General features: G+C 43.7%; 1 protein-coding gene across 1 annotated transcript in view; it reads left to right on the forward strand.

Moving 5' to 3' along the window:
- The window catches only part of B3GALNT1 (beta-1,3-N-acetylgalactosaminyltransferase 1 (Globoside blood group)), a gene marked incomplete at its 3' end in the record, with an annotated part of 569,595 nt that overhangs the window by 525,693 nt on the left and 20,909 nt on the right, over positions 1 to 22,993 (forward strand). The gene's annotated exons all lie outside the window — the stretch shown is intronic.

Genomic DNA, 22,993 nt, shown 5'->3' on the forward strand with positions numbered 1-22,993 from the left:
TAGTAAACTTCTTTAAATCTTAAGCAAGAGTCTGGGCTAAAGTGTTTTTACCCTTAGCTCAGGACAAGAACCCGCGTTTGTTTTTTTTTTGTTTGTTTTGTTTTGTTTTTCTGTGTTTTGGGTTTTGTGGTGGTTTGAGGGAAATTGTGTCTGGAACCCTAACATGGATCCCTGGAGACAGTTTCCCCAAAACCATATTCCCACACCATAACATATTTCACCATAACATATTGGACCAATTACATCCAGGTAAACACTGGAAACTCCTAGATTTTTTTTTTTCTCAAATCTTCTTCTTAAAAGGTATCTCACAAAATCCTAAGGAAAACACCACTGTTTTTGGTAGAACTATCCACAAAAACTCTAAAGTGGCCCAAACACCACAGAAAGCACAACCCTCCTGCCTTTGAGTGGTGCTAGTATTCAATTCAGTTATGATGCATTTTGTGCTGTGTGATCTGAAGTCACAGGTGCCAGGAAGATACAGGTGATTATTGCTCTCCCCATCTTGGTGCCTGGATTTGCCTCCCAAGGCTCACAACTGATATCCTGATACTGAGGCAGGGTAGGACCAGGGAACAGGAAGCATTAAAACAGCTATCTGCACCCCTCTTTCTGTGAGATTAGGGAGGTGAGCAGGCAGGGGAGAGACTGATGGCGCCAGGAAATCAGGGCCCTGGCCAGCCCATGGATAATCATTCAAATTAAGGATCAAAACTGTGCAAAAGTTATTGGTCCCCAAAACCTCAAGAAGGTTTAAACTCCCATTCCCCAAGTGCTTCAGGACTTCAAGGCCACTCTCTTTCTGGGGACCCCCCTCTTTGGGGGGAAGCTGCTTTGTCCTCTATCTTTCCCTACCTTAAAATAAACCTTTATATTTCTATACCCTTTGCTAGTCCTTGTGATCAAGTAGAATACAAGAAGTAAAATATTAGATAGAAAGAAGATGAATTGGGAAGGAAAGAAAAATATAGTTTTAAAGTCCAATATGTTACGGTGAAATATGTTCTGGTGTGGGAATGTTATGGTTTCGGGGAAATTGTCCCCAAGGACCCCTGTTAAGGTCCCGGACACAATTTCCCTCAAACCACAACAAAACCCAAAAAACAGAAAAACCGTGGGTTCTTGTCCTGAGCTAAGGATAAGTATACATTGCTCAGGCACTTGCTGAAGATTTAAAGAGGTTTATTAAAAAGATAGAAATACAGAAGATAGTTACAGCCCCATGCCCTGGGTATGGTCTGAGCCAATTTACCACCCAAAGATACAGCACCAGACTTTTATACCCATGACCTCCATCTTGTTTACGTAATTCTGATTTAGTAAATGTCCCTGTAAGTTTCCTCCCCCAGCAAGATGTGACAAGGTGTTCCCTTTCACGAAGGTTGACCCCTCCTCCCATCCTAGCTAGTTTATCTAATCCTGTAGATCTGTCTTTAGACAGAGAAAGGCCTAGTTCCCCTCTCCTATTGACTTGCTAATTACTTTTAGCTAAGTCAATCTAAGTTTCAATAGCTATTTGCTTCCTGAGGAAGCCAAGCCTTTCTCTCTCCAGGTCTGCCATTTTGACACAATTATTTCTGAAATATATCTATTAATAATCAGAGCTTTCTCAAATCTTCCTAAGCCATTCCCAATACTGGTACACTATAGGGTATGTTCTGTCTTAGGCAGAAGCCTCAATGAGCCACATCCTTAATCACAATGGCCCAGCTCCCCACTTGAGATTTCTAGGATGCTTAGTAACACAAAGGGTCCACCAGGAGGACAAAGGTCAGACATCATCTGCCTGCCACCACTCCTTTTTGCCAGGAGAACCTGAAGATTAAGAGGAAGTGCAGACCACACTGTGGGACCCCACCTGCCCCCTTGTAGAGGTTCTATAAAAGAACTGAAAAAGCCACAAAGACTCTTTGGCTTGGATGCTCTCCACCTCTTAACATGGCTTGCCTTTCCCCTCAGATCCCTCACTTTCTTTTCTCTGACTGGCACATGCTGAAGATCTTTTCTGCTAAATAAGCCAAGAACCCTACAGAATTATCATGTTTTCCCATGACACTTGGACTTCATTCATTGAGATTCATTCTAATAAGAGGGGACACCCCATTTCAATTTTCATGCATGGGCTGGGAAAAATAGAAGGATAAGTTGAAAAGGGAGGGGAAAAACTATTCCGTGGCTTCTGCTACATGTTCTTACGTCTCAGATTGGGCTCCCCCCCCCTCCCCTGGGTCTGGGGATGGAACCCCGGGGGCATTAGACCTCTGAGCTACACCCCTGCCCTTTTTTTTTTCTTTTTTTATTCTTTATTTTGAAACAGAGTCTAAGTTGCAGAGGGCCTCACTAAGTAACAGGCTGTCTGCGAACTATGATCCTCCTGCCTCAGGCTCCCAAATGCTGGGATTACAAGCGCGTGCCACCTCCCTAGCCAAATTGGGCTTTTTAATCCCACATGGTTTATATTTGAACTTAATCTGTGCTGTGCCTCTTAAAAGCAAACAAGGCACAGCAGTTGGAGGGGGGGATGATCAGATGAAAATCCCCAAAGGGCAGAGATAAGCCTCCCTGCTGCAGCACCAGTTTGCACATGATGACTGCCTGGACACATACCCAGCCTCCCAGCTCTGAAGCATCCCAGAAATCTCAGGTTGGGAGTTGGGCTATTGTGACTAAGGGTGTGGCTCATCTGAGGCTTCTGCATAAGACAGAACAAGGCCAGCCCTTCAGGGATAGCCAGGGAACCTGGGGCAGGGTTGGGGAAGCAGCTGGGATACACTGGGGAGCTGTGTCCCAGCAGAATCAGCCAGTGAAAGCTGGTGGCCTGCCTACAAGGTCCCCCGGCCTCTAGCACCTAGATGGGGGGACCCCGCCTTGGGCCATGCTTAGAGGCTCTGGTGGCACCCTACCACCACTGCCGCTGGTGTGTGGACCCTATAGCTGAGGCATGCACAAACAGGGTCACTTGGGAATTTGAACCCCGCAGCCTCACAAGAAAAGCAGGGGCAGCCACCCAAGGGGATCAAATTGTATCCGGCCCCAGCAGAGTCCTGCCTGCAGTCAGAAGGCTGTTTCTAGCAGCTAGCTATACAAATAAACAGATGTTGAAGCCTTAGCTCAGAAAACATAAAGAACTGAGCTGCCTGGTTCACCTGGACTCTAAAATTTTGGGAGAGCTCCCATTGGTCAGTTTCTAGATATGGGGGTGGGGTTAAGTCTCCACCCCACGTGGTGTGGTGGGAAGAACAAAGAGTTGTCCACCATCCCAAATTTAATATGCTTGAGAAGGGAGGTATCTGCCTTTACCCCTGGAAGAGGCAAGTGGTCCCTCCCCTGGGTGACTGTTAACCGCTCATCCCTAGGCTTCTGATGCTGCAGATCAAGCTCACCAAAGATGCTTAAGTTTAAATGTTTCTTATAAAAGCTCGTAAGATAATTATATTTTCTAATATGATTTGTTCTCTTATACAATAAAAGCCAATTTTAAGATTATAGGAAGAAGAAGAAAAAAAACCAGTCTTCTTAAGCAAGCATCTATACAAGTTTACTGCAACTATAGATTTTATTACAGGAAATACACCCATTTGAGTTTTTTGAGTTCATGAGTTTTTACAAATTTTTCCCCTGGATTTGCATGCATGTATTTTCTGTTTTGATTCATTTTTGTTTTCTCTCTGATTTATTTTTATTTTGCCTAGCTAGAGCCTTTATCTTTTTTGATTTTTTTCTCTTGCTGTCTTTACCCAGCAGCTATTCAAGGATTAATTCTCCAATTAGTATCAGTATGTTGCTTGTTGTGTCCGGTGTGTAATATGTCTGTCTCCATGGTACCACAAATTAGCATATTAATAAAGCTGTAAAGTTTTGATGCAGGGAATGAGACAAGCAGGCCAAGTAAAAAGCAAGAGGCACTTTATTCTGCACTCCCGGGCGATGTTCACCAACCCAATGGTGAAGCCAGTGAGGCGTGCACCTAGGATTCGCAGGTTGAAACTTTTTATGGGGCTGTTTTTTGAGGGAAAGGGAGAGCGGGCAGTTGGGGCCTTTGGGGGTAGGTAGGTCATTGTTTCTTAAGCAGTGGTCCGTATCAAAGTTCTTGGAACTAGGTGACACCTGTGTCAGGAACTGGGTGGCACAGGTGTTTGAGGTTGTACACATCAGCCAGGGCAGTAGGTCATTGGTTTAACTGCAGTTATGTGTATCAGCCAACTGGAACTTTCAGGGGTGGGGGCCTGCCAATATCTCTGCTTCAACCTAACAAAAGTAAGCAGTCATAAAATTCTTAAAAAAGCATAAAATCAAATGCTTCCGAGTTCATATGACTTAAATAGATCTAACAACTGAGTAAATTTAAGATTTGTTCATGATAGTAAAATAAAATGTTCTAAAATTATTAACACATGCCCTTTTTTTAATCAAGATTAATTTTACCTTTGTAGAATGTTTCCAAATACAATGTTTATTGGTTTTAAAGGTTTTTCTTTGGCAAGAAAAAATTTTTTAAGACACTAATGATGTTTATCTGCCATCTTAATTTTCAAGAATAATCTAGCTGGGTGTGGTGGCTCCCACTTGTAATCCCAGCATTCGGAAGCAGAGACTGGAGGATCACAGTTCGCAGAGAGCCTCAGCTACTTAGTGAGACTTCACAATTCAGTGAGAACCTGTTTCAAAAAATAAAAAAGACTAAAAAAATCGGGCCGGGGATGTAGCTCGGAGGTTGAATGCCCCTGGGTTCCATCCCCAGTACTGCAAAATCATCATCATCATCATCATCATCATCATCATCTATAATTTAACTACTAAATTAAATTGGTAAATACAAAATGTCATTAGTGCTTTAAAGTGTTCTTTGTTTCTGAGGATCTAAACTAACAGTTGCGTCTAATTAAATAGGCTTCTAAGTTGTGGTATATAAAATATATTGTAAAATTGCTTTGTTTTGGGGTCTTTACTGGAAGACAACAAAAGTTGGTGGAAATCGGAGTTCAGGTCAATGTGTAATTTTTTGTACATTACCTTGATAGAAGCAACTATGTATTTTTTTCCTGAGTACCTTAAAATTTTATTTTATGTTTTTATTTTTATTTTTTTTAATTTTTTATTGGTGCACTGTATTCATACATCATAGTGGGATACAAAAAACTTTTGTAGACATTCCTGCACACATCGCCCAGTCAGCCCCCACCTGATCCCCATCCCATTCCCTCCCCATCCCTCCTTCCCATGCTTGGCTTAGTGGTTGACATCTAGTATTATAGCAATTCATCCAAAATTAAAAATGATAATCTCACGTAACAGTTTCATTTGTCTGATACCAAGCTTTTGATAACTTAAAGATAACATTTTAATATTTCTTTTTGCTTTCTTTCTTACCAGAGAATTTTTTCTTTTTTTTTTTTTTTTAGGTGAAACTATCATATATTTATATATTTATTTTTCAGAAAAAAAATCTATCCTAATATGGAATATGGACTCTAGATACCCAAAACGATCTTGAAAAAAAACAAAGCTAGAAGATATATATTTTCTAATTTCAAACAATATAAAGCTACAATAAATGAAACAGTGTAGTACTGTTCTAAAGGCAGATATATAAACCATTGGAGTTAAATAAAAGCCTAGAGCTACATTCTTCCATATATTGTCAAGTTATTTTTGACAAGGTTTCCATGAACATTTGGTGGTGGAAATAATAATCTTTTAACTAAATATTGTTGAAAAATAATAATTACATGAGCTGGGCGTGGTGGCGCACGCTTGTAATCCCCGCACTTGGGAGGCAGAAACAGGAGGATCGCACAGGTTCAAAGCCAGCCGCGCTGGCTTAAGAGACCCTGTTTCCAAATAAAAAAGCATAAAAATAGGTCTGGGAGTGTAGCCCGGAAGTAGAAGGGCTTCCAGAAACCCCAGTACCACAAAATAATAATAATAATAATAATAATAATAATAATAATAATTACATGAAAAAGAATAAAATTGGACCCTTACCGAACACCATATACAAATATTAACTCAAAATAGATAAAAGACCTAAATATAAATCTTAAGACTACAAACTTTTAGAAGAAAATCTGGGTCATAAAACCTCACAACATTGAAATTGGCAGTGATTTCTTGGATATGATTTCAATGGCACAGGCAACAAAAGGGTATACAAACTCCCTAAAAAATAAAATATTTTTTATCCAAAAACAATGTAAGCAGAGTTAAAAGTTACTGATTGAATGGGATAAAATATTTCCAAATGCTATATCTGAAGGTATATTAATATTCCAACTAGAAATTCTAAAAATTAACAATAAAAGCAAACAATACAATTTAGAGATAGGTATAAGACTAACATAAATAATGAATCTCCACAGATAACTAATCTTATTTGTCTGTTGGATGGAAACTCTTGTTTCTCTGGTTCTGGTGTGTGTTACCTATTTCTTCTTTGTAGTTAATCTCTTGAGCATTTTCTCTAGCGCTGGTTTTGAAGACATAAATTCCTTCAGTTTCTGTTTGTCATGGAAGCTTCTTATTTCTCCATCTAATTTGATAGAAAGTTTTGCTGGGTAGGAAATTTTTGGCTGGAAGTTGTTTTCTTTCAGAGTTTGGAATATGTTACTCCAAGCCCTTCTGGCTCTCATGACTTGGTTTGGGAAGTCTGGAGTGATTCTAATTGGTTTGCCTCTGAATGTCACTTGGCCCTTTGCTTTTGTTGCCTTTAAGATTCTCTGTTTGGCTTCCACATTGGTCATTTTGACAATTATGTGGCGTGGGGATCCTCTTCTCTGATCCTCTCTAAAGAGAGTTCTATAAGTTTCCTGGACCTGTGTATCAACCTCTTGCTCTATGTTTGGAAAATTTTCTGCTATTACTTCCTTGAAGATATTGTTGATCCCTTTGGTTTCACCTTCTTTTCCATCCTCTATTCTAATTATTCTTAGGTTAGCTCTCTTAAAATGGGCCCATATTTCATCAATGTCAGATTCCTGCTGTCGGATTTTTTTTTTTCTAAATTAGAAACTATGCGTTCATTTTTGGAGTGATCATCTTCTAAGAGCGAGATTCTGTTCTCCATGTGGTCTAATCGGTTGTTTGTACTTTGAATTGAGGCCTTTACTTCATTCATTGCATCCTTTATCTCTTTTTGGCTCTCTCTAAGTTCTTTTCGAAGCACCTCTATTATTTCTAAAGTTATTTTTCTGGTTTGATCTTCTAGAAATCTCTGATTTTCTGTTTTATCGGGTTCTGATGTTGTGGGATTGTGGGCATTCATTGCTCCATTGTTATTCCTCTTTCCCATGATTTCGGAAGTTTGTGCCTTCTCTGGGTTCTTCCCTTGGGTCACTACAACTTCACTTAAGATGCTCTGGATCTCGAGTCTGTGGTATCTCAGTCACCACTACTCCTTAACTGGGTTGTATCGCAAAGTCTCAGACCTAGGGAGTCAATAGAGGCTGCTTTAAACTATGGGGGATGCCAGGTTGCTCATTCTCCTATGGTGTGATATCTCTGCCACCACCACTCTCCCACTGGGTCAAGTCCCAGTGAGTACAGTACTGGGATTTCTCCTCTGGGGCCTGCAATTTGACTCACTGTTTTTGAGTACGCAGATGGAGCTGTAGTGGACTCGGTGAATTCGCTGCTGCTGCTGCTGCTGCCACACTCTCGGCCGTGAGGCTGGCGTATTTCTTCTCTGTTTTTGAACTCTGCTCTGAGTCCCTGCAGTGTGTGCTGAGCCCAGCCACTTGGAGTTTTAGATGCTCCCTGCACCGAAAAATCTGCCAAATCCCGCCGGGCTCTTCCGCAGCGGCTCACCTCGGCTCGCTGTCCGCCGTTCCTCTCTGGAGCCTGGTGGGCTGTTGAGTGCATTGGTCTGTAGCCGTCCGGTGAGCTCGCTGCTGCCGCAGGCAGTAAGGCGCTACTGCTGCGTCCTCGGCCGTGAAGCTGGTGTATCTCCTCTGTGGCTCTGAGCTCTGTTATGAGACCCCCTCCTCTCTGGGGCTGGTGATTTTTTTGTTTCTCTGGTGATGGTTTTTTCTGGCTATGAAAGGCGCTGATTTTGTGGTAATAGAGATTCGTTGTTAGCGGGACTCTTAAGCCCCACTTCTCTCGGTCGCCATCTTCCTGGAAGTCCTCTAAAAATTTTAAAATAATGATAAGACTAATTAAATACTCCTTAACAATATTTAGCTGATAAGAGCTAAAGATGCTGGGTATCCTGAGCTTTATTCCCTTACTGGAAACTGTCTTAGAAATACTAAACAGAGAGACTCCCTACACTTCCCTTAGGCAACAAAGAGAGGTCCCAGGTGGCAACACAATTTGCATTTACCATGGCACACTCAGGCTCATGGCCATCAGGATCTAGTCTCACAGCTCACTGACAACCCACTACACATACATCACATGTATCTGGCAGTCACGACTAGGTGTCAGCTCTTTGTCATGCTGGTAAGCATAGATAAACCCAGTAGATGCCCCCCGTTTATGGCCATGCATTAGCAAGTGCCAGGTAGTCCGGAGGGGACAAGTTGCACAGTAAAAGAACTAAAAGGATGCTTTGATTTCTCCTCTGTCTCTCAGGTGGGAAATGGCCCATCTGCTGAACCTGCCAGCACCCCATTAAATTTCTAGTCTTTTCTGTGCCTGAATTTGATAGTATAGACCAAAAGACAGAAAGGATGGCCACCAGAAATAAACATATTTTGTGACAATAACTTGCAGCTACCCAGAGTATGCCCTGGGAGCCTCCAGCATATACTCTGCTAAAAGGAGGATCACCAGAAAGAAAATGTCCTCTGTGCTTCGAAGGAAGCCAAGTGGTCAGTGAGACAGAGACCCATCCTGAAAGATGGCACAACTGGTAGAGGTAAAACTTCACCAAGTCCCTAAGAGTAACCCTGAGGAAACTTGCCTGACCTTAACAACAAAAATGTTAGAAAAACATGCTTGCCCAACTTTGGGCTAACTACTTGGTCTTAAACATCCAGTGGAAAAATATAACCAAAACAAATGTGCCATTCTAGAAAAGAGAGTCATATTCATGGAGCCATTTAAAAAACCACTCATATAATATACCTGTCCTCTGACTTTGGCTCCCCCTTATATTCTACAGTATAATTTATAGTGGTATTTCTGCTTTTAGGCTCACAAAAAAATCAGATATGACACCGACTGTCCAAAACTTCCCTCCAGTTAAGCCATTATAAGACACTATAAAATTGAACTGGTCATTCTTGAGATTCAGGACCAGGACCATAAGAAATGACACAAAGTGGAGATTTCTATTTCTGTAAGCTCCTAGAGGATCTGAGTCCTGTTCAAAATCCTATAGACTAAAAGCTTGCTTCAGCTAAGTTAAAATCAAGTTTTTTTCAGGCTTTGTGCCACAAATCTTTTAACAATGTTATATATGTAATGACTCATGGTCTATTGCAAATGGGTTGGTTATCTGGTCTCCAATTTAAAATACTAACAGGTAGATGGTCCAAGGAAATGGGGTATGAAAAAAACATTATGGCGAGATATCTGAATTATTGTATAATGTACTAATGTAGTAGTTTTTCATGTAGATACCTACTGAACCACCATGAATGGCTGAGCCAAGTTCACCAATCTCCTTCAGCCTTCCGGCTTCAGATGATTATGAGAACAAAACATCATATGAAGAATTCTTTCTTCTACAGTCCTCTAGATCATCCATCCCCTGAGACCCTAAACTGCAATACCCTGACAGCGACCCCTACCAGCTCAAAGCAGTTAGAGCAGTCGTCACCCCATTTCCCTAATAGCAGTTAGGGTGATATCATCAGAGGGGAGACATGAGGTGGGACAGAGGCCCTGGGAACAGGAAGCATTAAAACAGCCATCTGTACCCCCTTCGTGTGAGGTTGGGGAGGTGAGTAGGAAGGTGGGGGACTGATGGGGCCTGGGAATTAGGGTCCTGGCCAGCCCATAGATAACCATTCAAATTAAGGATGGAAACTATGCAAAATCATTGGTCCCCAAACTCCAATTCTGACCAATCATAAAAGAACATACAGAAAACCTCAGGAAGGTTTAAAAGCTCATTCGCCAAGGGCTTCAAGGTCATTCTCTTTTCAGGACACTCCCTTTGGGGAAGGGCTTTTTGTCCTCTATCTTTCCCTAGGTTAAAATAAACTTATATTTCCATACCCTTTGCTAGTCCTTGAACTTCATTTGTGGAGATATGTTGGACAAGAACCGTAATAAGAGAAGACACTCCCACTTCAATTTCTTGCACTGAACGTGAACACCCACACAGTGGAGAAGAGACTGAGGCAGGAGCCCAGCGAGGTTCTTAAAGGTGATGCTTGGGTAGAAGCCGAGAGACAAGGCAGAAGAATAAAGTCTCTTCACAGATCTCCTTCCAAGGTGAACAACGCACTTTAACTGCGAGAGAAAACAGAAACAAAATACGGACTAACTGCTGTTCTGCTTCTGCATCTTGCTTATGCTAGGCAAAACAAATCTCACGCTCACCCTGCCCTTCTGAAAGTTAAGTTAGAAATTGTATAAAAGAGCTTGCACGTTCTTAGCTCAGGGCACAGACCTAGAGTTTTGCTCTCTGAGCCTCACCAGTAAATAAAAAGGCCTGCTGTATCCCTCTCTTTCTTTCTTTCTTTCTTTCTTTCTTTCTTTCTTTCTTTCTTTCTTTCTTTCTTCCGGCACTGGGAGTGGAACCCAGGGCCATTCTACCTCCGAGTTACAGCCCTAGCCCTATTTTTTTATTCTTTATTTCAAAACAAGGTCTCACTGAGTTGCAAAGGGCCTCACTAGGTAGCTGAGGCTGTCCTCAAACCTGGATCCTCCTGTCTCAGCCTCCCAGATGCTGGGATTTCAAGTTTGCGCCACCACACCTGGCTTAACCAAAGCCTCCTGCAACAGGACAACTGATCAAAGCTGATAAATGATTACTTTCTGACAATGAGGATGATTCTTCCCGCAAATTAACACTGCAGTCTGATGGTAGAACCGCTATCCATCACATCCCTCTCTCCTGTCACCTCACAGCACAAATGAATCTCAAAACTCATCTTGCCTAGCTGGGTGTGACACATATCTGTACTTAGGAGGCTGAGGTAGGACAATCTCAGGTTTGAGACCAGCCTTGGCGACTTAGTGAGACTCTTATCATCTCAGTGAGATGCTGTTTCAAAATAAAAAAAATTAAAAGAGCTGGGGTTGTAGCTCAGAGGGTGAATGTTCCTGGGCTCAATCCCCAGTATGAAAGAAGGAAGGAAGAAAAGGAGGGGGAAAAGAAAGGAAGGTTGTTCTTGTCTACTTGAAGTATCTCTCTTGTTCCCCGGTCTAGCCTAGACGCCTTTATCAGCGCCTTGTACAGCTGGACTCTCAGAGATTGGTGTGCATGCCCAAGGCTGATCATATTAGCCCGTTTACAGGACATCTCGCTAAGATGCCCTTTTGAGATTCTTGGCAATGTTGTTTTTCATAATTGCACTTAAGTCTTGTGAAACCTCTGCTGTTGCAAGGACTTCAGACTTTCTCCCTCCAAGTCTCCTTGTGACAAAAGTTGTAACTACAAAATAGAGACACTGTTTATACTTTATTTTTTTCAGTGCTGGGGGTTGATCACAGGGGCATTCTTTCTACCTCTGAGCTACACCCCCTGTCCTATTTTTTATTCTTTATTTTGAAACAGGGTCTCACTAAGTTGCAGAAAGCTCCACTAAGTAGCTGAGGCTGGCAGTGAGCCTGGGATCCTCCTGTCTCAGCCTCTCAAGTACTGGTATTACAAGCCTGCATCACCACGCCAGGCAGTCCATGCTTATTTATAGTAGAGAACTCTGGAGGACAGCTCTTTACCCTAGTGATCATAGTATTGAGATGACTGGTATTATGTGTTCAATATGTAATGTTATATTTTCCCTAGTTAAAAAACATTAGAAAAGCGCCATGTAACCTATGAAGGATAGTGGCCATCAAATCTGTACTAGTATTGGGAAGAGGCTTAAAATGTATTAATGTATCAGTATTGGGAAAGATTTCCAATTTTGAAAATATATCATTTGTACTAAAGAAAGCCAGGACTGGCAGGAAGAAGGGACTTGTAATTTACATTTCTAAAGAGAAGGAAAGAAAACCGGAGCCAGGGAAGAGGTCTCTTTACATTTCTAAGGAGAGACAGATGGCCTAAGGGATGGGAGGAAATCCCAGATCCTAGAGAAGCAATTTAACACATCTTGGGAGGGTAGCAAAAGGTGTAGAGGTCTGTGTTCGGAGATGGAGACAGCAGAAAACTGGGCTAGAGATAGGACAGCATATCTACAGATCAAAGGACCTGCCGCAGACTTGGTCAATATAAAAACACTCAGTATACTGGAGTTCTTTGGTATATTCATTCGAGTTGCCCCCTTGTGCCACTCTCAGGCACAGGGCTGTAACTATCTCCTGTATTTCTATCTTTTTAATAAACTTCTTTATATCTTCAGCAACTGTCCAAGCTATGCATATTTATTCTTAGTTTAGGACAAGAACCTGCGGGGTTTTTTTTTTCTGTTTTTCTGTTTGTGTGGTTGTGTTGGGGGAATTACTTCTCCCCTCACACACCGAACACATTTCACCACAACAAAATCAAGCCTCTACATCTCTCCTCCAACTTATAGAAAATCTTAGAACCAAAGAAAAATAACAGTAGGAGGACAAAAAAGTCAGATATATTGAGAAACTTGAAAAAGATAAAGCCATGAAAACAAAAGGCTGAATGCTTTTCTACATTAAAAAAAAGACAAACATAAAATTCATGAATCATGATCAGATCGTCCACAAAGCCAGTATATAAGAATGGTCTAGGTATTAGGTGATATTGGATTATCGTATTTATGTATTTATTTATTTATTTATTATTGTGATACTGGGGGTAGAACCCAGAGGCTTTCTACCTCCGGGCTTTACTCCCAGACCTTTTTTTTAAATATTTTATTTGGAAACAGGGTCTCACTAAGTCGTGGAGGCTGGCTTCGAACCTGCCCGGTTCTCCTGTCTCAGCCTCCCAAGGGCGGGGATTACAAGCAGGGCCCACCACGCCCAGCGAACTATCGTTTTTTTAGATGCGATGATTCATTGTGGTTGTGCAGAAGTCGTCTTTGGTCTTAAGAAATGCAGTCTGAAGTATTTTGGAGAGAAAGGGTCAACGATGTGTTTACTGAACTATTCTTCAGTATATTCACAGTCCCACAGCCAAATGACCAGAGGGAGTAATTGTTTTCGGATGGCAGTAGGACAGGGGCCCTGCGGCGGAAAAAATAAATAAATAAATAAATAAAGTTTTTCCCTCTTAATTCAACTAACTCCACCCAAAGACTGGTATGAGCGGAATCCGTGTACAAGGCTCAGATGCCAGGAAGCCGAGGGAGGCTTGCGCGCTGGCCACTCAGAGTGGAGAAGACCTTCCTTAACTGTCCAGACCAGAGCACGCTTTCAAGAGGCATTTCCAGAGAGCTAGCAACTCCGGCCACTCAGAGCATCGTAACCTGAAATGTCCTCATCCTCCATCTCCCCCCATCAGCTCTGGAAGGAGAATGCGCCTTTCTTCCCAGAGAGCAAATTCCTCCCAAGGCTTCTTCATTCCTAAGTAGCTCTGTGTGGAGTTCAACTAGAAAATCCTTTCGGGACTGCCTTTTAGGGGGGGGGGGCAGAGGGTAGGGAGCGAAGGGTTTGTAAGGGATTGATCCGAGCCTTGGTGAGCCACAGAGGCGCCCGACCTCCGCCAGCCACTCTGCAGGGGCGCAGGGGTCTGTGACGCTGGGGGGCGAGCTGCGGAGCGCGGGGCTGGGGGTGGGGGTTTTGGGATGCGGAGCGCAGGGCCGTGGGGCGCAGGGCTGGGGATGGGGGTTCAAGGATGCGGAGCGCAGGGCTGGGGATGGGGGTTCAAGGATGCGGGGCGCAGGGCCGTGGGGCGCAGGGCTGGGGATGGGGGTTCAAGGATGCGGGGCGCAGGGCCGTGGGGCGCAGGGCTGGGGATGGGGGTTCAAGGATGCGGGGCGCAGGGCCGTGGGGCGCAGGGCTGCGGGTGCCGGAGTGTTGCAGGGCTGAGGGGCTGCGGGGCTGCGGGGCGCGGGTGCAGGAGTGGCGCAGGGCTGCAGGGGTGCGGGCTGCGTGCGTGCTTGCGCGCGTGCGTGCGGCCGGGGGGCGGGAGCGGGGAGCTCGCCGCGCCGGAGGTGAGAGTCGGCGGCGGTGCGGGAGCTGGGCGGGGACGGCCCTGGAGAGCCGAGCCGGCCGCGCACCCCTTCCCCGCCCTGGGCCGCCCTGGGAGGCGGGCGCCGAGGACCGGGCTGGAGGAGGCCCCGGGAGGGCGGCGGGGCGGGGACCGGGCAGGCCTGGGCGGGCGCATCCTGCATCGGGAGGAGGTGGGGAAGGGCCGGGCTGCGGAGGGAGGAACCCGGGACTGGGCAAGGGAGTGGCAGAATTGGACTGGGAGAGGAGGAGGAGGAGAGGGAGAAGCCCGCGGGGCGCCGGCTCCACGGGGCGATCCCGCGCAGGCAGGTCCGAGACCCGAGGGCTCCATGGCGGCGCCTCCCGAGCCGCGAGCAGCGGTGGGCAGAAGCGCAGGTAGCCCTCGGGCCGCATCGCTCCCTTTCAGGTCTTCCCTCCGGGTCCAGGGGTGGGTTTTTTGGTCTCGTTTTGTTTTTGTTTGCTTTGGTTTTTTTTTTTTCCGAGCAGAGATGAGGCTTTTCCTCTGTGTAGTTTGCAGAGTGAGCCAGCCTTTAGGAGGTGTCTGTTTTGTTAGGGAAAGCTCCCACCAGGAACGCAGTTGCCACGCCGGGTGCTGTTTTCTGTTTTCAGGGACAAGGCGGATTTGAGGTGGCAGCCTTTAGCCCGGATCCAGTTAGTGTTTGGGCTGTCCTTGGGTTGGGAGCTGAGCCTGTGTTCTCTGAATGCATTGATACCTGATAAAGAAAAAAAGACACAGATTACCGAACTTGTCTACAGAATGGGGCCTAAGTATTTAATACTCAGAGATAAGATTCTGTGGCTTTTCTTTCTCTCTTAGATTAAAAGGTTCCTTCAGAATGAGCTCCAGCTCTAAAAATAATCGGTTACCAAAACGCATTTAAATATAATTTCAGATTAGAGCCAAGGCTTTCCAAAAATAAAAAAGTATTGATAACAGTTTGCACCTATAACTGTTTGCCAAGTATAGAACATTGATTTTTTAGATGTCATAGTGGCACTATTGTTAATAATATCTCTTTTCTTCTCTTCAGCAGTTCACAGCAAATCTGAATGTTTTAAAGCATGGAATACAGAAAACCATAGAAAAAATCTTAAGCTTGTGATTGAAGCTCATCTGAAAATTTGCAGGTAAATTTGTCTTATTTTAATATATAAATTATCTTAATTGGCTTAAAATGCCCATTGTATAGCACCTTTACTGGGTTTTTAGGTGTCGCCAACGCAGCTTCCGAGTTCTCAATGGTATAGTCTAATATGTTTCCTTTCCCAGAGGGTTTGAAGAGTTGAGTTCTAGGAGACCATTTTGGATAATACATATTTTTCTAAAATTTAATTCTTGTTAAAGCACCATGGTAGTTTTCAGGAAAACTTGTAACTCCGTGAACCTAATTTGGTGGGTCATATTTCTCAAGTTCAAACTCAACTCATTTCACATGAACGGTTTGCCGCCCTGTGCTCAACCCCCAGCTCTGTTCTGTGTCATCTACCATTAGATGATACAGGTAAAATCTTGTTTTAGTAAAAATCCTTTTTACTGTATAATGTCCAGGCCAAAGATGCTTTTCTGTGGCAGCTTTTGGAAACACTGGTCACCTTGCTTCCTGTGTGTCAGGTTCCTACCCTATACCACATAGCCACACTCCACAGAGCCTTATGAAAGAGGTTAACATGCGGGGTCAAACAGGAGACTCTCTTTCTTTTTTAAAGAACAGGTATTTTATTTATTTATTTATTTTTAATTATTTTATTTTTTTTTTTTGGTGGTACTGGGTTCCTGGAAACCATCTCCCTCCGGGCTACACTCCCAGACCTATTTTATTCTTTTTTATTTGGAAACAGGGTCTCTTAGGCTGGCTTTGAACCTGTGCGATCCTCCTGTCTCTGCCTCCCAAGCTGGGGGATTACAAGTGTGCGCCACCACGCCCGGCTTTTTTTTCTTTTTAATATAGTTTTGTTGGTGCATTGTAGTCACACATCTTAATGGAATAAAAAACTTGTGGAGATAGACATGCACACATCACCCAATTAGCCTTTATCCAATCCCCATCCCATTCCTCTCCCCTCCCTCGTTCCCACGCTTGATTTAGTGATTGATATGTTTGTTAAAGTACATCATGTGCTTTGAAGAGTTTCATCTTCCCCCCTTTCATTCCCTCAGATAGGGCACCTTAATTGCTCTTCTATGGGGCCCCTACTTCAACTAGAGTTCCTCCTATTACCCATTCCTCCCAAGTTTTCGCATCTTAGGGAAAGCATCTGATTTCTTATTTTTTGTGACATTTCCCTGTAGATGCCATAATTTTGTTCTCCTTTATGGCTGGGTACAATTCCATTGTGTACATGTCCCATAGTTTTGTAATCCACTCATGTGTTGATGGGCATCTTGGCTGGTTCTGTAGTTTGGTAATAATGAATTGTGCAGCTATGAACATAGATACTCATGCATTGGCTTGGTAGTTTGGTTTTCATTTTTATGGGTAGAGACCCATAAGTGGTGTTGCTGGATCAATGGTAAGTTTGTTTTCATTCTTTTGAGGATCTTTCATGATGTTTTTCAAAGTGATTCCATTAATTTGCAGTCCCGCCAATATTGTATTAGAGTTTCTACTTCTCCACACACCCGATCAATTACAGTTTATCTCTTCCTTGAAAGCCATACTTTTATTTTCCACACTATTTCCCATTTGCTGAAATTATGACAGCCAGGTGAGTGACTTTCACAAGATGATCCACTCACACACAATGTTTTAATAGAGGTCACCTGGATCTGGGGATCTGCTGAGAGATGGAGCAAGGCAGTGGCAGCTTCAAGCGCTTCCTGACTGCATGATTGCAGAGACCGCTGGCCCTTTGCTGTGCATCAGGCCTCAGCACCAGCCTCACTGCTCAGTAGGCTCTGATCCCGGCCCCACTGACCCTGGCACTGGCCTCGCCGCTCTGCAGGCTAAACAGGAGATTTTTGCTCTTGCACAAACAGATATTTTCAAAAGTTGTATTTCTGCGGCAGACAGCCCTTTTGGGATTTTGAGTAATGGTGGTGGTTTTTTCTGTTTTGTTTTTGTTTGTTTGTTTTTGCAGTACTGGGGATGGAACCCAGGGGCATTCTACCTACGAGCTATACCCTCAGCCCTATTTTTTATTTTTGAAACAGGGTCTCACTGAGTTGTGTAGGGCCTTACTAAGTAGCTGAGGCTGTCTACGAACTGCAGTCCTCCAGTCTCACCCTCCCCCATGCTGGTATTACAAGCGTGCGCCACCATGCCCGGCTAGGAATGGTGTTATTTTAATAAAGTTTGCATATTATAAGTATTGTTTGCTTCTGTTGTGAGGACTTTGTGAATTAGAAAAGGGAAGATGAGGGTATGAGCTAGAATTATGGCAATTTGTAGGGGTCACATCTCTTGATGAGGAAGAAGTCACAGAACATCTCTAGGCGGGGTATCTAGAGCTACAGAATGGAAGGTTCGTGCTCCTTGAAGCCTGAGACCTTAGGGAGCAAACACCAGAAAGACAGGGCAGATTATAAGAGTTCCCACTCCATGTTCTGACCCTGAAACTAGAAAGCCCGGACCTTCGCCCACCTGTTGCACCCAAAGGCCAATAATACCAAACCCTGCCCACCCTTCAGGAGCTGTTTTAGATAGGGAACATATTACCAATTTGAATAGGGTCCCCTTTTCAGTAGCCCTTTGTAGGCATGAAGAAACAAAGAGAAGAGAGAACTTTGGAGATTTAATTGCTGCCCCGGCGAATGCCATCTCATGGGATGAGAACAAACCTTGCCAGGCTAGTGCCTGTTGTAAATACAGTCAGCCTAACTAGGTCTGTAGGTTCCATATCCTCAGATTCAATCAACCATGGGTTAAAAATATTCAGAAGAAAACTGTGTCTGTCCTAAACACATAGAGACCTTTTCTTGACATTTTTCTCTCAACTATTTACAGAGCATTTACTTGTATTAGGTGTATTATAAGTCATCTAGAGATGATTTAAAGTATGGGAAAGGATGCATATAGGTTGTATCCAAATACCATGCTACTCATTTAAGGAACTTGAGCACCATGGATTTGAGGATCTGCAGGAAATACTGCTGCACCCATTTGTATAATGGTCCTTGGCTCTGTTTTCTATACAAAGGCAGATTCGAATAGCTAGGATAGAGGCTGTCTGGACTATAAGGAAAATATTTACTATCTGGCTTTTTATGGAAAGCAGAAAGTTTGCCCACTCCTAGGCTAGACATGAATTTCCAAGTTGTGCATTTTGAACAGGCTCTCCTAAGTTAGGGTAAAGAAGCATTGTTGTTAAAACATTTCACAACTCTGCAGCCACTCACCCCCAGCATGAGAGCTCAAATTAAATTTCATATCTAGAACTATATTTGACTACCGTTTTGGTTACAGACTTTGTTTTTGAAAATGTATTATTGAGGCCGGGCGTGGTGGCGCACGCTTGTAATCCCCGCGCTTGGGAGGCAGAGACAGGAGAATCTCGCAGGTTCGAAGCCAGCTGCGCGCGCTGGCTTAGAAGACCCTGTTTCCAAATAAAAATGTAAAAAATAGGTCTGGGAGTGTAGCCCGGAGGTAGAAGGGCTTCCAGGAACCCCAGTACCACCACCACCACCAAAAAAAAAAAATGTATTATTGAGGCCAGGCGTGGTGGCGCACGCTTGTAATCCCAGCATTTGGGAGGCTGAGACAGGAGGATCGCGGTTCGAGGACAGCCTCAGCTACTACTTAGTGAGGCCCTTTGCAACTCAGTGAGACCCTGTTTCAAAATAAAGAATAAGCCGGGCATGGTGGCGCATGCTTGTAATCCCCGTGCTTGGGAGGCTGAGACAGGAGGATCGTGCAGGTTCAAAGCCAGCCTCAGCTGGCTTAAGAGACCCTGTTTCCAAATAAAATATAAAATAGGTCTGGGAGTGTAGCCCAGAGGTAGAAGGCCCCTGGGTTCCTTCCCCAGTACCACACACACACAAAAAAAAAAAAAAAAAAGAAAAGAAAAAGAAAAAAAGAAAAGAAACCAAATGAAGAATAAAAAATAGGGCTGGGGGTGTAGGTCAGAGGTAGAATGCCCCTGGGTTCCACCCCTAGTACTGGAAAGAAAGAAAGAAAGAAAGAAAGAAAGAAAGAAAGAAAGAAAGAAAGAAAGAATTATTGACCCTTATCTCATGAGAGTATTAAATAGTTCTTTATACTGGTACATCTCTGACATTTGCACCCTTATTGGGCATCAACATATTCTAAGAGTGCAGCTCAGCTTCCTGCCCAGGACACTGGTTACTAATCTAGAGATCACTGAGCTGGAAGGTCTCCCCTCACCATCTCCAGAAGGGCTTCACGCGTGAGATTTGTTTACACTAGGGTGAATCTTCCACCATGCTCTGTGTGCAGTGTCAGCAACGTAAGGGTGGGTCTTGCCTTCCCCTCTGCTGCCTCAGCCTCTGGCAGGCCTGGCTTGTCAAGCGAGTGAAATACTCTCAAGATAACTAAGGGGGAAGGCAATTGATGTTTTACACAGATAGACAAGAATGGCAGAGATCTGTAATAATCCTAATTTAGAGCGACGATGAAATGTTAACTGGAGCAGCTTCCCCTGTGGTCTTCTTCTAAGGGGTCCAGTTGTTTATAACAAGCCAAGACGATAGCCCAGCTTTCAGGAGTGTCTTGCTGCTGTTGAGTCCGGCGTGTGCTTTTGCTGCAGTTCTCCTGGCCTCCCTGGCCCAGTCATCCTGTTTGTCTTTCCCACTGGCTGCTCTTACTCTTCAGTCCCTGCCCAGGAATCTCAAGAGGCTTTGGGGTCCAGGGCGAGGATGGGCTCCTACTCCGGCATTGCTTTAGCAGGAGGAGCATGGTATTCAGAGTTGAGACTTGAGTTTCAGTTGCAGGTCCATGAACCCCGGTCTCTGAAAAAATGGGATTGTTACTAACACTCATTTAATGGTGTTGCAAAATGTGCTTTATAAATTTCCGTAGAAGTGCTACAGACTTCTCTAGTTCAAAGCCCACTTTGCCTTTAAAAACAATGTTTGCATAAAATCTTAATCTCTATTGCAGATTATTAATAGAGAGTGTTTTGTTGTTGTTGGATGCAAATGCGCATAGGTCAGAAGCAAAAGGAAAATTGCAGCTGAATTTCTCTTCTCAAATTCTGCTGCTCTAGGTTGCTCCTCATTTTCTCAGCCTAAAGACCCTGCATGCCACAAACCCCATGTCTTTATAGATGGTTCCCAGATACAGGGGATGTTTTATCTACAAGAAAGTACCTTGTTTGTAAACAGTATATAATGTCTTTTTAAATACTTTAAAAGCCCAGGTCTTCTAGCTCAGCATGCCGAGGCTACAGGCTTCTGTTTCCATGAGGCTTGAATAAAAGACATCCTCCTTCAAATCTCAAAATACACCTGAGGGTGGTGTGCTGCAGGCAGCTGGGGTTTCAAGAGCAGAATTGGGAAATGGCAATATAATGAAGGTGTGTATACTCACTATCTACTGAAAATGTCTAGCTACTGCAGTGCTGCCCAGTGTGGGGTTGTCCCTTAAACTCAATGAATACTTCAAATTCATTCTTAAAAATTAAGCAAAAATGAAACCTGGTTATGGTGGATCTGCCAATTTTAAAACTATCTAGTCATTATATTCACTTTTTGTTTTTTTGGGGTTTTTTGCTGTTCTGGGGATGAAACCCAGGGGCATTCTACCTCCGAGCTATACCCCCTGCCTTATTTTTTTATTATTTATTTTGAAACCGGGTCTCACTGAGTTGCAGAGGACCTCACTAAGTAGCTGAGGCTGTCAGCAAACCGCGATCCTCCGGTCTCAGCCTCCATGCCCAGCTTTTTTTTGTGTGTGTGTGGGGGGGTACTGGGGATGGAACCCTTCTACCTCTGGGCTACACTCCCAGACCTATTTTATATTTTTTATTTGGAAACAGGGTCTCTTAAGCCAGAGAGGCTGGCTTCAAACCTGCGTGATCCTCCTGTCTCCGCCTCCCAAACGCGGGGATTACAAGCGTGTGCCACCACGCCCGGCTATATATTCACTTTTTAAAAAATTTTTTGTTCAAAAGAAACTTTCAGTGCCCAGCTCTCTTCAGAGAAGCTAATTCTTGGCTGTTAACTAAGACTTCCCTTGACTTTCTGGTAGAGAAACCTTACTGAAAGTTGGGCTGAGGTTAGTTGAACGAAGGTTCCTAGGGAGTCTGCTTTTGTATTTGAGTGTTCACTAATGTTTACAGAAGCTAAGCAACTTACCTCGGTTTATTTGGGATATAAATTCATTAACAGTACTTTCCAATTTCTCTGTGACCTTGAGAGGGAAGCCTGTTGAACATTGAGAACTTGGGAGAGTTGAGCATGATTGACGTGGAGATGGAATGGTATCTGTATTTAGGATTTCCCTTTGAAGTGTCTGGGTCATCTTTTACAACTCTTCATCCCCAAGCAATAGGTGACTGCCCTGCCTGGAAGAAAGTTTGAAGATGCCCAGCCAGTGGGATAAAGCAAGTTAGGAGGGAAGCATTGCCTGCCGTGGTTAGACTCAACTTGGAGCATGAGGACTCCAGGTTCCCAGGGCAGCTCGTGGGCTCTGAGACCCCAAGGAGCTGGTCACTAGATCTCAGGCTCCCTAGCTCAAGGGTAAGTGTTATTATTTAGAGATTACTTCAGTGGGTTGTTTTAACACACAAATGGAAATATGAAAACTTATTATGGTGGCAGGACCAAGCAAGCACCATTGCCAAAATTATGGAGAGGGGAGAGTGAAGAAGTTAGATACAGTAGAAAGCAGGTTCTTTTTAATATTAAGACTTCCTTTCACCTGACAGAGTGCAGCATATTTTATTCTTAATCATTACTAAATTAGGCTAATCTACTAATTGCTGTTCATTTAGTAAATAAAATTTGATCCCATATACAGGTCCAGTTGTTCTTTAAAACAAGGGGAAAAATGTAAACCTTATTAAACATGCAGTCTTCAAATAAAGTAGCCCAATGCCATATTATTTTAAGCTCCAGTTAGAAAAGGTGCACATAGCCGGGCGTGGTGGCGCACGCTTGTATTCCCCGCTCTTGGGAGGTGGAGACAGGAGGATCGTGCAGGTTTGTAGTCAGCTTTGCTGGCTTAGGAGACCCTGTTTCCAAATAAATAAAAAAAATATAAAATAGGTCTGGGAATGTAGCCCGGAGGTAGAAGGGTTTCCAGGAACCCCAGTACCACCAAAAAAACAAAAAGGTGCACATAATTGTAGTTCTCTTACTGCTAGACATCTCAAAAAGTAAAAAGCGATGGGGTGTGGTAGAATGCACCGGGTTCTATCCCCCAGTACTGAAGGGAAAGAGAGAGAGAGAGAGAGAGAGAGAGAGAGAGAGAGAGAGAGAGAGAGAGAGAGAAGGGGGTAGGGAGAGAGAACATAGGCAAGTAAGAATGAGTTAGAGGGAGCGCAGAGTTCAGGACCACCCACTTTGCTCTGTGCCAGCCCCAGGCCAATAGTCATTTCCTGAAGTCCCCCAGAAAGCCTGTGAAGAGAGTAGCGGTCTCCTCACTTTACAGATGAAGGTAATGAAGCTGAAAAAGGTTAAGTAATTTGTCCCAGTGAGTATATGATGCTTCTCAAACTTCAGTATGTCCGCAAATCACCTGGAGATCTTGTTAAAAAGATTCTGATTTAGAAGATCTGGTGTGGAGCCTGGTGCTATACTCCCAGACCTATTTTATATTTTATTTGGAAACAAGGTCTCACTGAGTTGCTGAGCACCTCACTAAGTAGCTGAGGCTGGCTTTGAACC

This window comes from Muscardinus avellanarius, assembly GCF_963383645.1.
Source record: "Muscardinus avellanarius genome assembly, chromosome: 5".
Classification (NCBI taxonomy): domain Eukaryota; kingdom Metazoa; phylum Chordata; class Mammalia; order Rodentia; family Gliridae; genus Muscardinus; species Muscardinus avellanarius.